At 40.8% G+C, this 9989-nt stretch overlaps 3 non-coding genes across 3 annotated transcripts; all 3 read right to left on the reverse strand.

Moving 5' to 3' along the window:
• Positions 1 to 1637: 1637 nt before the first annotated feature.
• TRNAK-UUU lies at positions 1638 to 1710 on the reverse strand. The gene has a single exon. It is a non-coding gene; the product is annotated as a tRNA-Lys (tRNA).
• Positions 1711 to 4204: 2494 nt separating this feature from the next.
• TRNAS-GGA lies at positions 4205 to 4291 on the reverse strand. Its single transcript has one exon. It is a non-coding gene; the product is annotated as a tRNA-Ser (tRNA).
• A 1620-nt stretch (positions 4292 to 5911) lies between these two features.
• On the reverse strand, positions 5912 to 5992 carry TRNAL-CAA. The gene has a single exon. It is a non-coding gene; the product is annotated as a tRNA-Leu (tRNA).
• Positions 5993 to 9989: the final 3997 nt, after the last annotated feature.

Genomic DNA, 9989 nt, shown 5'->3' on the forward strand with positions numbered 1-9989 from the left:
TGGGTTGACATTTTCCCCATGTCACTGTCATTATCAGAAAGACGAGTTTCTTTATAGGAGCAACCAGGGTCAACAGGTCAAGTAGCAGACCACTACGTACTACTGTCCAAATGCTCATATAGTCATATGTGCTTCGGTCAACGCTTTTCGCACATATCTCAGCACTCTTTTGTTCTCCTCTCTGTTCTCAGTGGGATGCATGCATCATCATCTCATCGAAAAGGTGCCATGTATAATTGGAACCACGTACTTGTTTCTAGCCAGAGAGCTAGGTGCAACAAGCTAATTAACATGAGGATCGTGGCTGGTTAACTATATATTAGCGTGACACGTTGCCATCAACTTTATGTTGCTCCTGCATGTGCTGGAGCAGATTGTGCTAGCTGGATAACATAGTTAAGAACTACGACATTTGACTCTTTGGAGTGTTCAGAACAAATTAGTGTTTGAGAAGAGAGTGCTTGCTAACCCCGCTGACATTGTGTTGTCTATTTGCAGCTTTGTTCTCTCACGGCAAAACTTCAGGACAAGGAAAGCCAAGCCAAGATGGGCGCAAGATTAAGAAGGATGCGCGCTGAGTGCTAGTTGTGCCAATACGGGCATGTAGTTTCTCTATCTGTACTTGGCTAAGCTGCCAGCATGTACGAAACATATGTGTGAATGTGAGAGCTTTATTAATTTAAAGTTGGGCAATTTGCGTCCTTTTATCTAAAAAAGGTTCGCAGCACTACATTCAGGTGACCAAAAAAGACGGACGGAGTACTGTAACATGTTGAAAACTATTTCCAAAATATAAATCACACAATTTTTTCAAAACTTAATTCTGACCATTAAATCTAACTGTATGTACAAGTGATACCACCTCCATCACGTAACATGAGATAGTATATTAGTAGCAAAGAGAGGAAGATCCAAAACACATGTCACCTTAGCCTCGCAGGCATGCAAGCTACTCCAACTGCGTTACCTGTTCGAATCTACAGCTCTTTTTCTCTCTCACCGTATGGAGAAGTGGGTCCAAGTCGTCAATCCGAACGAAGAGTATTCGGTCGCAAGGTCTAAGGCAAGGTTCTATTCGATCAGATCCAAAAAGGCTGTGTTGGCTTCTCAGTTAAGAAGAAGCAGTAAGCGGAGCTAAGAAGACACGAAAAGCGTTGCCTGCTTTTTTGTCTTACCTCCTCCTAAACATCCTGACTTAGTAGATTAGTTTATTTGAAGATAAGTGGCATCCTGTATTTGCATTTTGCTACCCCTTCTGTTCTGGACATAGCGTCTTCCTCCCTTCTCAAACCTTCCTCCCTTTCTTTCTGCTCGATGACGCCCCAGGTGTAGGGCACATACAAATCTTTTTATAGCGGGATCGTATCATCCTATAAGGCGCTAGTGCAACGAACGCTGCTTTGGTGCGTCCCACCCCAACTAACTAGTGCTTGACTTGACTTTCCCCCGCGCCCTATCCAATGAATAAGGAGAAGGCCGGCCTATCAATGACCGAGCCAGTCTGATCTCCTTTATACTTACCTCAAACAACGAGCGAAGTCGAGATGTTGATGAGAAAGGGGCGAGTCTCAAGGCCAAAGAGTGCTCTTTGAAGGTACTATGCATCCTTACGAATACAAGAGTGGTTTTTTTTGTTTTGGGTATAGCAGGACTTGAACCTGCGACCATTAGGTTAAAAGCCCAATGCTCTACCAACTGAGCTATACACCCGATTTTGGGGTTTGGGGTAGTAACACCAAAAGATGCGTTAGTTGTTGTCTCGGATTGAGAAGCAGTGGCATCTTTAGCGGTCAATGCTCAGGCGGGGTAGTCTTCTTTACCTATATCCACATGGAAGCAAGGCTAGCATAGGAAATTGGTACTGGCCATACAAAACGGAGTTAAGAAAAAGCCAAGCAAAAACGTATGCGCGTATAGATCCACAAAAGGTCTGTAGATTTCCTATTTCTAGTTTGGTATTAGAATGCAAAGAGAACAAACACATAGAGGGCGGGCACCCCTCCTTGTTCGTTCCTTTACTTGGGAATAAGCGTGTGAATGTAGATAGTATTAGATAGAAAAAAAGCAAAAGAGATAGCATACATAATCTTGAAGCCACAGAGAAGGTAAGCTACAATCACCTGATTTGTGGTAATCGAAAATATGTCAAAACGCATTTAAGGTAGACCTAGTGTAATGGAAAAAGAAGTGCTTCGAATCCCCCCTTACGGCACGGCTTAGTCTTTTTTTTTTTTTTGTCGGAGTGGATTCGGACCGCCAATTCTCTGAAAGCATGGTTCTTGCCTCCCTCTCTCCTGCCTCCTTGGAGCTCGTCCATTCGTTGGGTGATCCCTTGCTCTCACGTTCGAGTGTTTGCTCGTCGTTTAGGCCGGTGAGTTACATTTTTGCTCATTGCAGTCGCCTCCGGGGTTTAGTCGTTCAATAAAGGTTATAGGGCCTGTCCGTCCGATGTACGTACCATCCTTAGGTCTACTACTTTCAAGTACGGGTTCGTTCAAAACGCAGTTTTCCGAGGCTATCGATTCGTACCTGCTACCGAAGGAGCTTTTGCTTGCTTTGATAGTACACGGTATACTTTCCAGATAGATACACGTTAAGGACATGAAAAAGATTTTTCTTTGGATTTGGACCTACAGTAGCCACTTGTAAGAGCTGGTTTTGAACCCACCGAGGTACGATCTACGATCAAAGTACCATGAATCTGCTTATAATCCACTTGACGGCCTACTCAAAAGCTGTCTTCTTTCCTTCGTTCGGTGTATCCACCCGATCAATCGGGAATCCCATGGCAGGGAGGAGGGGGAGCTTTGTTAGGAATATTCCCCGCTTCCACTTCTATATTATGGCATAAAGTGCATTGTACCAAACTATCGGTGGTATGCTTTGCTTCTATTGAAGATCTCTTCCAAAGCATAACGATAGAAGGCAGCTATCTCGAAAGGTACCAAACGCCGCAGGGGTCTTTCTTTCTTCCCTTATGTTGAATCGACTTCCTTGTCTCTTTCTAGAAAGTCAGCAGCTGGCCCAAGGTGACCTACTGGGAAATGAAAAACAATTGGTTCAATCGAGTACTTATAAGCCGAACGGAGTTCTCTCTCATATTGTTATGTTTACCTAGAATGCACTTTTCTAAAATAAGAATGGTGGTCACATTCCCTTTCTGGTGGTAGTCATTGAGGATCTCAAAAACAGGGATCGCAAAAACGTGTCAATAATGAGAAAGGAGGTGGCGGAGCTGGGAAGAGGATTAGACTTTATTGATTACTTGGACTTAGAGACCAATTATAGAAAGAAGACAGTAGCTGAGGGAACTGTTTATAGCTGTCGCGATATAAATAACTATACTCATCCGAGCTGCAGGAACATGTACATACGAAATACGAGAATTTCCACCTTGTTGAAGATCTGGTGGTGCTACCCGAAGACTTAAATGAATAGCCATCGCTGTTAAGAACAACCGAGATCCAATGAGAATTTGCGCGTAGCTTTTTGTCTTTGACATAAAAAAATAAGGTTGTAATAACGAAACTGACATTTTGTTTTCCTTGCCTTGCAAGTGGAACAAGAAGAAGCTGACAACCTAAGAACAAGAATGGAAAAAGGATTGATTGCTCGACGAAGTAGTACCAACAGGATATATTAATCACTAGGTTACGGTAATATGTGCTTGTCTCCGAAAAGAAGGATAAAAGGAGAGATTAGCAAAGCAGTCACTCCCAACGGCAGATGAAAACGATACCGACACATCTACTAAATCATCTTAACAACCTTGAAGATATTTCGGATGGCGGCCCACACATAAAACTAAATGACATCCCAACAGGTCTGGAAGAAGGCAGCGGGGAATCTATCTGGCCCGGGGCCTTATAAAAATTAGATCATAGCTTCTTTCACAATGCTCTCCACCTCCTAAAAAGATACCTTTCTAGTGAGCCGAGAGATATAGTCTCGATGGCTTTGCCCAAGTATGGCATAAAAGTCCAGACGTCACCACCCCAAAAGAAAGTTCCGAAGTCAAGTCAACCAGCGATCAGCATTGAAATTTCCATTCAGCGATTAATGAGTCGCAAGATGAGGTTTTTTTATTCTTCACCTGCGCATGCGCTAAACTTTCCCCTTTCATATATCTGTCTTCCATGTACCCGACACTGATTCCCAAGCAGAGATAGGAAAAATAAAATCAACGTTGGTGAATTAACAGAAACGGAAAGAGAGGGATTCGAACCCTCGGTAAACAAAAGCCTACATAGCAGTTCCAATGCTACGCCTTGAACCACTCGGCCATCTCTCCTACATAAATTATTGACCAGAAAACCAAAAAGTTCCAGAGGCATCTTCCATTCATTTCGATTTAGGTCTTTCTGCACCATATTTAGATCTTCCCTTTCTACGATCCGGAATTCCCAGCAAATCCTTGACTCCTCGAATACGATGGGATTTCACACCTGGCGAATCTTTCACTCTACCTCCTCTTACTAAGACTATAGAATGTTCACGTATCACCGATCAGCCTATTCGAGAGGAGGGAGCTGCTTGCCTTGGATCAAGGATGGCTTATGGTACGTTGGAATATATAGCTCAGTTGCTTACTTTCAAGCTTTAGATAGCTCTGTTTGTTACAAGCAAAGAAGTGCCAGATATAGCGGCATGTTTCACACTGCTAGCGCCCTTGCCCTTGTCTTGTTAGAAGAGATAGAGTAGGCCAATCTGCCCTAGGTTTCTTTCAGGTTGAATTAGAGAACCAGCTCTACTACCAACAAAGTAAGTTATTCCTTTCCTGACTCTAGTGAAGGTTTAGGCTTTCCTACCGAGGATCCTGGCAATGAAATATTCTTCTTGAAGGGGAAAGTGGGGGCTACTGAATCCAACTCAAGAAATCATGCTTTCCAGCAAAGCCCTGGACCTCACTGGAAATGTGCAATCAAGATTGGATTTGGTCGCGGATGATCCCTTATTTGAGTGATAAGTTCGAGTACCAATTTACTGTAGACAGGGAAAGAATCACCTATGATAATAAATCCAGCAAGAATAACCAGAGAGCTAGTTGCCTACATGCCTGAGAGTGACCCCCTACTTGTTGCTTAAGCCATATCTCTATGTTGAGTGGGTGAGTGGAGCGAGTGAAGGAAACGCTATGTACCTGCGACTCCTACTTTGACCACTTCGCATATTGGCTTTATATTATCTACGGCGGCGTACGTTTCGGCGCTCTCTGATTTCGCTGAGCTAAATAGAATTCAGGCTCAGAAAGCAGGGTATGTGGCTCTCCACGATTTGTCATTCTCGTGGTTGAGAGGGGTAAGAATGACGGTAATCCCTGTACGTAAAAGAAGGAAAGGGAAAAGGGGGGTCTGATTTTAAGACATCGAGTGTGCGGGATCTCGAAATCAAACCTGCTGCGCCCGCCATGGGCGCGAAAAGCACTTACGCAGATTAAGGAGGCACTGAACTGCTTAAAAAAAACTATCGATTGGTATCTAGACGGACTAGAATCCGAATAGAGCAGGTTCGATTCCTGCTCGTTACAAACTCCCTTGGAAAAAATATTGACTATATATGAGAATATGAATGCTAGAATCTGAATGGACCCAGTATCAGGAGTGTGATTTGATGGCCACTTAAACTATGTGATTTTATCATTAGTATCGGTTGAAGTAGATTCTTCTTTTCTCTCAAAAAAACCCTTCCCAAACTGTACAAGCTTCTTCCAAAGCATACGGCTTTCTAGATGTATATGACGATCTCTAGACAGATGGATCTTATATGAATCCACGGGCCTTATTAAATAGTTCGTTTTCTCGCTCTTAACTAGAAAGTACTAACTAAATAGGGGCACGGGAAATGCATCCGGCTTATGATTGGTTGCTCAACCCTGCCTTTAAACGCACGAAATCGAGCATTCTCCATATTATGCCTTGAAGAGGACTCGAACCTCCACGCTCTTCAGCACGAGATTTTGAGTCTCGCGTGTCTACCATTTCACCATCAAGGCATCTTAAAAGTGAATCATATTCCATGAATATGATATCTATCTAATGTGATATATGGAATATATGACAAAGGTGGAGTCTTGGAGTATTTCGATCGATTTACTTTTTAAGAAAGAGATTATTATTCCTTTTCTCTTCAGCTATGTCGAAGAGATTGACTTATTTGCCGCTCCTTGGCTGTCAAACCTTCCAATTCCAATTTCCACCCCCGCGGCGATGATCCGTACATCGAACGCCTGTTTTGAGAAGAGGGCATTGCTAGGATGGTTTGATCGAGGGTCACGACCTGACTAGACCCACACATCCGGGTAATTCAATGCCGTTGAATCGATCTGAAGTAGTCATTTCTTCAAGATCCCAGTGTCAATGAGGATAAGTTGAATGCTCATGCCGAACAGTACAGGTTTTCCTTCCTTAAGTACCGGTTGGTATCCAGCTGATCCAGCAGCTAAAGTATACTCGTTCCTTCATAATCACCTGAATCTTTCATTGGAGTCATGCGGAGCTCAGAAGAAAGTATTGAATTTCCATGCAGGAGTATTGGCTTTGGCAAGCAAGTCAAGGAAAGAAGAGGAAATTAGAAGTTCCCTGAGTTTGATGGTAGTGGTGAGTGATGTTTTGGCACATGGGAGCATATGCTCCCTTTATTTTCAAATACATGTTAGACACATTTTAAAATGTCAAAAAAATTGAAACAAAAATTTCGCACGTACATCTCCATGTGCTACGCGCTCACAAAGTCGTTTCATGAAAAATCGACATGTCATGTGGCGTGTGTAAAAAAGACAAAATTCGGTGCTGAAACAAAGACTTGTCACAAGATAAATTTTCTCTTTTTCGCTTAGACTACAAAAAATATCATTTTTTCGTGAAACTTGACGAATACACATATATTATGGAGATGTATACGTAAATTTTTTTGTCAAAATTTTTTAACACTTGGAAATATGTTTTTATGGTAGAGGGATCATACGCACCCGGGAGCCGAATTGAGTTTCTAGTAGTGTGAGTGATGTTTAGTAATAATATCTTATATTATGAAACATTGAGTGTAGCAAACGGTTGGATGTGCTTGGTATCAACACTATAATGCATTTATCAATAAAAAATAGATAAATTATTAATCACTTGATATTAGTACGTACCCATATTTCTCAGAAATGACAAGTGTTCTAGGATAGCGCTTGTGTATTCTTAAAAAACAATATCTTTGTACTATTTCTATGAACTATAAATGTTCATGAAATTTTCTAATTGTCATGATATCCTTTCTGTGCCTATCTTGGAATGGCTGAAAGAGTTGTACTAAAACATTTCGCTCGGAGTGGAATTTCGGTCGTACAAACTAGGAATGATTCATGCATTGCTTACTGGAGCTCTAATTTTTTTGTTTGCAGTATATAGGATTGGCGTTAAGAGTACTTATTTACTAGCTTCGTTAGAGGTTATAAGACCCCAATGAAATTTGAGCCTAACTTTGACTATGCAATTAAGTAATAAAATACAATTTATTTGTCATAAAAAAATAAATTTTTGGAAACTTTTTTCATATATGAATCCAATAGAATAATTTATGTAACATATAACTTATACCTATATGTTAACTTATGGTTAACGTTGGCTCAAATTTCAATGGAGGCCTTATAATCTCCAACGAAGGTAGTACATACTTATGTCACTAATTAAAGTCCTTAAATTGGTTGACACATCGGCTTAATGAAACGTAGGATAATGTTAAGAATATTTGGTACATTTTCAGTTGATGACAGATGGATAGGTAATGCAACATCTTCACTCAGGTATGGGTTGCCAGATATGTTATAATCAGTTTACTCTGACATTTAGACAGATGTGCAACCAACTACATTTTTTTTTTCGAGAATGAGCAACCAACTACATGGATATGTGCAAAAAAAAAAAAAAAACAGGAAAAATGTGTAGTTTAGGCAACATCAATAGCTAGTGATGATTTCTACAATTTTCTCTAGAAATAAGTGCAGCCGTGCATGAACCATGCAGGCTGGGCGTGACACGAAGCAGAGACGGCTCTCGTTGAATAATCCCAGTTGAATCGTATGGTACGACACGGCTTTGGCGGTGGACGCCGCTATGTACACGTACCTTTCATGCAGCGCGCGTGCAAAATGCATTTGTCACTACATGTATTGATGAATCGATCTTTCAGGGGTTCCCTAGCCAGCATGGCAGGCGTCAATTTCTGGAGGATCCCAACTTGACCAAGACCACGACGGCCTGTATGTCTACTTGTCGACCGATGCAAGTGTTTTGTACCATGTCTGCCATACAGGAACCATCAGAAGGTAACCCTTTGGTGTATATCTATCGGCGTCATCGTCGTATTGTTGAGCTTGTCTTTTCTTTATTTGTCGGTGCAGGAAGTGAATTTGATGTGTGACACAAAATACGATATTTTCATATTACGACAAAATGAATCGTCAAATCTTCTTGAGTTGTATAGTATTGCTCGTATATTTATGCATATTTTTCTCCATGCTGATATCAAAACTGAAGGACGCTCCAAGAAATATGGAGCTGACTAATTAAGGTTACTGAGATGTGACATGCTGAGTTTATTACATTCTGGTCAGGAATACTTGTACTCCCTCTGGTCTAAAATGTAAGGCGTCTAAAAACAGCCAAAAAAATAAAATTTACAAACTTTGACTAAATGTTTAGGATAAAATATCTAGATCTACAATATTGAATGAACACATTAAAAACATAGATTTTATGGTAAATATATTGTTATTGATTTAGTATTGTAAATTTTCATATTTTATGTATAAATTTGGTCAAAGATAGAAAACGTTGACTTTTAAGTAATTTTTAGACACCCTTACATTTTGGGTTGGAGGGAGTAACTAAATAGAGAAAATTTGGAGCGGCAAACAAGTGAGCCTAGTTAAGCAAACAATTATCAGTACAAAACAGTAATCTGAATCTAGATAGAGATTAGTTGCTGCAAAGGTTTGGAGACGACGTCGATAGGGAAGAGCCCAAAAACGGAGCTTTCAGTTGGACCCGGGCATCATGAAGGTCGGTGCGATAAATAGGGCAACAATTATACGTGCGGAAGCAACCGGACAAACGTCGTGCGTGTGCATGCCATCGCCCCTCGCCACGCCAGGACACCAAAAAGCGTGGCCCCTGCTGACATGGACCGCCAAAAATGTGAGTATGTATGTGCACTATCCAAGTTACACGTTGATGTTCATTAAAATTATATCCACTAACACACGTTAATTCTGTTTTATTTTCATATTATATAGTCTGGTAATAATCATATTGTTTCCACCTTTTATTTTTGGCATGTTCTAACTATGCGTAAAGTTCATTGTAATGATATATTTAAAATACAAAAAGGCACAAATCTGATGAATTTTACAAGTATATATTCTATAACTATTAACAGGTTAGTGTCATCAATATCCCCTCCTATTTCATGCCAAACTTTCGCTAACAACGTGACTGAGAAAAATCTGAAAGTATATCACTATGACATTCTGTCAACTGTGAATCCAATAAAGTAATTTTTGTGGCATAGCACTTTTAGAGGAAAAAAATAATGGTTAGAGCTGAAACCAAAATAAGATAAGTCCCTTTCACTAGTGGAAAACGGGCCTGTAATCCCGGTTCGTTTGGGCCTTTAGTCCCGGTTTCCAAACCGGGACCAATTAGGCGGGACTAAAGGTCCCCCCTTTTAGTCCCGGTTGTAAAACAAACCGGGACTAATGGTCCCGCCACGTGGGCTGCTGGCGCTCGTCGTGGAAAATAACCTTTAGTCCCGGTTTGTAACACGACCCGGGACTAAAGGTTATTTCGTTATTTTTTTAATCCATTTGGTTATGTCCAATTATTTTTCGCTCCTCTTTTTTTCTATTTTTTTAGAATTTCTAGTATTTCAGTTTATTTAACTAGTTTAGTTTCTAACTACACTTAATCTCTAACTACGCTTAATCAATAGTCAAATTACTTACC

The sequence above is a fragment of the Lolium rigidum genome, chromosome 5, assembly GCF_022539505.1.
Source record: "Lolium rigidum isolate FL_2022 chromosome 5, APGP_CSIRO_Lrig_0.1, whole genome shotgun sequence".
NCBI classification, from domain to species: Eukaryota; Viridiplantae; Streptophyta; class Magnoliopsida; order Poales; family Poaceae; genus Lolium; species Lolium rigidum.